The sequence below is a fragment of the Etheostoma spectabile genome, chromosome 15 (genome assembly GCF_008692095.1).
Source record: "Etheostoma spectabile isolate EspeVRDwgs_2016 chromosome 15, UIUC_Espe_1.0, whole genome shotgun sequence".
Lineage (NCBI taxonomy): Eukaryota > Metazoa > Chordata > Actinopteri > Perciformes > Percidae > Etheostoma > Etheostoma spectabile.
This window is the reverse complement of record NC_045747.1, coordinates 22,300,504-22,306,159: the sequence shown is the minus strand read 5'-3', so window position 1 is coordinate 22,306,159 and position 5,656 is coordinate 22,300,504. Positions and strand designations below refer to the sequence as shown.

At 41.5% G+C, this 5,656-nt stretch overlaps 1 long non-coding RNA gene across 1 annotated transcript in view; it reads left to right on the top strand.

Moving 5' to 3' along the window:
• The window catches only part of LOC116703136 (uncharacterized), an 11,899-nt gene extending 8,571 nt beyond the window's left edge, over window positions 1-3,328 (top strand). The window contains exon 3 of the long non-coding RNA XR_004335350.1: window positions 3,216-3,328. This is a non-coding gene — a long non-coding RNA (uncharacterized LOC116703136). The remainder of the gene's footprint in view (window positions 1-3,215) is intronic.
• The last annotated feature ends 2,328 nt before the right edge of the window (window positions 3,329-5,656 follow it).

Below are 5,656 nucleotides of genomic sequence, written 5' to 3'. Positions count from 1 at the left end.
GGAGTGATGTGGTGCCAGGATGTGGAGCGAGTGATGAGTCGTACGGCTGAGTTCTGAACCATTTGGAGCTTTTTAATGGAGGTTGAGCTGATGCCGAGAAGTAGAGAGTTGCAATAGTCAAGTCGTGAGGAGATAAAGGCATGAATAAGTCTTTTGGCAGCAGAGGGAGTGAGTGAGGGTCTGATTTTGGCAATATTTGGAAGGTGAAAGAAGGATGTTTTGATGACTTGAGGGTTGAATCAAAAATCACACCATGGTTGCAGGCCTGGGGAGATGGGGAGACAATGGTTATTGGCTTTGCTGAGAGTGGATTTGGAGCCTATGAGGAGGAATTAAGAGCTATTCCAAGGCAAACCTGAGCCAGCTCTACAAGGGTTGGTAGATGAATCCGATGACTATGAAGAGAAGCAGAGAAGGTGTGCCATGTATGTAGCTAACCCTGGATTTTACAGGAAGCCAATGCAGAGAAGCAAATACAGGAGAAATATGATCTCTTTTCTTGTCAGCATACGCGCTGCAGCATTCTGGATCAGCTGGAGCATCTTAAGGGACTTATTTGAGCATCCTAATAATAAGGAATTACAATAGTCTAGTCTTGAAGTAACAAATGCACAGTCTAGTTTTTCAGCATCGTTGTGGGTCAGAATGTGCCCGATTTTGGCAATGTAACACAGGTAAAAAATAAAAAGCCTCTCACTACTGTGGGAGAGCTAATGTTATGCTGCTTGTGTTCCACTGAAACATAGTGTTTAACGGCAGGTGGTAGTGGTCGGCAACTGTCAATGACAAACAGTAGAGTCATTTTATAAACATGCATATGTACACAAAGATAATATTAGAGTTAACGTTAATTAGCGAACATGCCTATGGTTAGCCTAGCCACCATAGCTGCTTATGCCCACAGACTGTGTTTATGCCACAAACAGTTTACTCACTCAAATTAGCCTATTTATGGTGAATAACACACACGCACACACACACACACACACACCTCTTTCGGTGCATTCTTGATGTCTTTGTTGCCTCCCCAGGCAATTAAAGGCTATTAAGATTCCTCAGATGCCACTGGTTAGTGTGTCAGTGGACAATTTATCTGACCTGTGTGTATGTGTGTGTGTGTGTGTGTGTGTGTGTGTTTCTGGTAAACTCATTCCTGGTACCAGAAAATGTGTCTGGTACTACATTTGCTTTGGTGAGGAAACATTTTAAGATGTTTCTGCTGCAGAAAGTTGAAAACCGCCTCTATACATGTATGAACTGTTGTCACCAAGTGACCAAGAGTTATCTTGTTTTATTAGTCATGAATCTATAACAGTTTAGGTCATCCAGGAAGTGAGGCCTGTTAAGGAGCACAATAAAATAAATAATCCTTAATGGGACCACCTTGAAAGTCAGGACCCCTGTAGGCCTTCTTTAGACCTACAATGACCACTTCTCTCACTTCCCCTTGGCCAATTGACACCGAGCGGTTTGGGAATGGCATAAAATGCTAAAGGTTGTCCCAGTGAGAGGGCCCTGGATGGTTTATAGAGCTACATTTGCTTGACTTTTCTTTGAGAACAGGCAGTGGAACCCCTTTGAGTTGAGGAATGTATTCTTTATTGTTCCAATTGGCCTCATTCACAGTTTATGGAGTGGCACAGTCCATTCACTGTCTTAGATGTTGAACACTTCCTAAGTGTCAGAGAAAGCCTTATGTTGCATTCTTTGATTGTCATTGTCATGATGTCAACAGATTCACCTAACATGTGTTAACAAAACGAACCTAGGACAAGAGCAATCTAAATATTTCTGGAGTGAATTCGATGTCTGACATTTTCTGCATTTAATCCATTATTTATAACTATACCTCATATCCTGTTTGTCATCTGGTGTTGTCAGTGGGTCTGCTTTGCAGGTGAAACAGTGATATGTTATAAATTGTATTTATTGTTATTATATATTTTATTTTTATTTTTTTAAGGAGCCAAGATGGCAGTTGTAGGTGTGTGTGTGTGTTTTCCCTCTCCCCTTTCTTGTTTTCAACCTATCCTATCAATTAAATGACATACAAGCCCACAAAATAATCGTAAACATATTAATGAAAGGCAACGCAGAAGTGACAACATATTGAGCTAAATAAAAACTTAAAGGGGCAAAAGGCTTTGGAGAAGACAATGGAGAAAACTGATGGTGCTACTCCAAACATGCTACACAGGGATGAAGCTAGCAACAACCCTGTAGACATGCAGGATGTGGATGGAACTAGCAGTCAAGAGAAAGATGGTGGGTGGTTTAAGGAGAGTCCATTTGAATCTTGTGCCCTTGCTCCTTGGTAACTCTTCTCTTCACCACTAGCCAGCCTACTGTATTACTCTGACGGACTCATTCCTACCCGGAAACCACCGGACCTGTTCTCCACCCTGAAAACCTGGTCTTGCTTTTCCCTTCCCGGAAACCTGTACTTGTTACTTAAGTATTTTGAAAAAACCTGTTAATTCACTTTCTGGCTCTGCTTATGTCTGCATTTGGGTTCTGCTACTTATTCAAACCTAACATTATGATCTGACCAAAAATGAACCTAGCAGACTCCAACGTAGAGGCCACCCCTGAGATCACTCAGATCCGGACTGCCATAGCTAACCAGGGCATTTTACTAGGCCAACATGATACACTTTTCAAGACTATCTCTGACATTAGCCAGATGTTGCTCAACCAAGTCCAACTCTTCACAGGATAGCCAGGATAGCTCTGTCCCGATCATCTTCGTATATGCAGAGGCAAGCCAACCATCACCGCTCTACGGCTCCCACTTACTCTCCCGGGCATGAAGTATTGCTGAAGTCATGTGATCTTCCTCTCAAGGTTCAATCAAAGAAAATGACATTTTGTTTAATCGGACCGTTAAAATTTTTGTCTGTTATCAAGTTCTGTGCTGTGCAACTCCAGCTTCCTCCCTCTCTCTGGGTTCATCCCACCTTTCATGTGTCCCAGATTAAGCTTGTGCCCACCAGCCCATCTACCACCCCAGGGTCATGGGGGGGGGTCCAGTGTACACTGTCCGTCAGCTTCTGGATGTTCGCCACCGGGGCCATGGTTTCAAGTAGAGATGAGCCGGATATTCGGCTGAAACGAGTATCCGGTACGGATACAGCACTTTTGCCGAATACAAGTAGTATCCGAGTAATACGAGTTAATATCTTTTCCGTTAACGTTTAGGGTTTCTTCAGCTTCAGGTATGTTTTTTACTTCGGTTTGAAGTATTTACATAGTAACCAGTAGATTTCTGGTAAACGTGGGGTTTCAGACATGCTGCTTGATAGAATGTGACTCGCGTTGCGTCTCTGCCATCGGAGATTATTTTTATTTTTAAACCTCTGCTGGCTCTTATTTATTCAATCTATTTGATCCGTAGAACACAGTCCCCCTCTCTCTCTCTCTCCTCTTTCTTTATCCTCTATTGTTCTCTCTCTTACTCCACACACACACACCACACACAACACACACACACACACACAACACACACACACCACACACACACACACACACACACACACACACACACCTCTAACGTCATGCAGGCAAAGGATTTGTGATTAGCAGCCTTTTTTGCCCAAGTGGAACCAAAGTACACACACACACTTACACATACCTGGTGTGGAAATAAAAAATTAAAAAAAGAACCAAAAACAAAAAAAAAAAATCACACTGATCATAAAAAAATTTAAAGTTAAAAAAGAAAGTTATACTGAGTATGAAAACTCGTGTTCATTACATTTTACTTCATAATTACAACCGCATGTGTTGTATTCATTGTTGCAAAACTTGTTCTGTATATAGTTTGTTTGTTACCATGACAACACCATTGATCTGAAGCTCAATGCTGACATGTAAATAGTTTTCTAATCAGCAATAAATGTAACAATTTCTGATCAACTCATATCAATTGCATGCTTAAAATAACATACCGGTTAAAGCCCCGCACATTTCAAGAGAACCCGACCCACTTCCGGGTTAAATTCTGTCCACTTCCGGGTTAGGCCCCGCCCAGTCCGAGTACAGATACATATACAGATAATTCATGTGGTAAACAGATACAGATACAGATAAAAATAATGCTGTACTTGCTCTTCCCTAGTTTCAAGTGCCTCATTGATTGGGAGGGGTATGGTCCTGAAGAACGATCCTGGTTTCCACAGAGCTGAATTGTGGATCCCGCTCTTGTGCGTGAATTTCATTAGCTGCATCCTGACTAGAACTGTTGGCTGCCAGGTGGCGCCCTTATTGTTAGGCCTGATCAACCTACAGCTCTGGAAAAAATTAAGAGACCACTCCTTTATTTGTCTTAAATCAGTATCTCTACATGTATGGCAGCCATTCCACTCCAGTGGCTGTTAAATTCCAACACAGGTACACCTCATTCTACTTAATGAGGTGCTGATTAAGTGATCACCTGAGCCAAATTATTTAACCTCTTGAATACACTGGAAAATATATGATTTTCTCGCCTAATTTTTACCCATAAAACATGCTGCAGTTTCCACTGCTTTGGCCCTCTGGGATGACCCTGAGTTCATTGTGAAGCTAACACTTCAGCTTGTTGTTTCTAGTGGCATTGTGACACTAGGCCTACTGCACAGAGCTACAGAGGTTAGAACACAGAATTTCTATTTCGTGCCAAGTAAATTCATCTGAAAAAATTAATAACAAGCACTCTGTAAGCATTTACAAATCGCTATATACTAACATAGTACCCTAGCCACATGTCTAACTTAGAACGAAAAAATCCAGAAGAAAATGCTTATAAAATGGATTTATATGAATGTTTTTTACAGATATGTCTGTGCGTTTGTCTTATTTCTTATTTCTAAAAAAGCCCAAAAAGTGCTAAATACATAACTTCTGAAATACAAAAACACATCCACATCACTCACACCTATAGTAAAAGAAGTATATACATAAATATAGGAATAAGTAATCTAATTTGATGAAATGGGGAAATGCCATAAAAAGGCAATATTTTTGGTTTGAATGGGCTGGAGACCCTCTCAGGAAAACTTTGGGCCATGTTTGATATCATTCAAACATGTCTTGCTATTTGCTACACAGGATGCCCGTTTTATACACTCTGTCTTGACTGGTGGGAAAATGCTGTCAGTTTTCCCACGTGGGCAATGGGGACTGTGGGATTTCATGGTTTAGCTGCGAGTATCTGAGAACATACTCCATGGCTGAGAAGACCGTTCATTGGAAACTGCACTAAACACGATTCCAGGGCTGTGCCGAGTGTGATGTAGCGCGTACACGGAAAAAGTTACACGCGACAAAACCGAGAAATGATGCATGACTTGATGTTCTGAAAAGTTCGAAGGTTGGCAGAAACTACAGATGGTGAGGGGCACCAGATAATTATGGATTACAAGGCTTGGATATTTCTAATAGCTGCTGTTGGCGAAGTAGGAATAACAGTTTTCGGCGATCTTTCACCGCTGTGATTAAAGACACGAGCAGACAGGTAGGAACACACCACTCACATTAGACTCGATATGTCTGTTGCTGTACTCAGAACATGATGTAACCGTTGGAGTCACCTGTATGCTTGTGTGTGGGTCGATGGACATCATGAGACTTTAAGCTTTCTAACGATGTATGGATTGACCGTGTTTATGACGGTTTA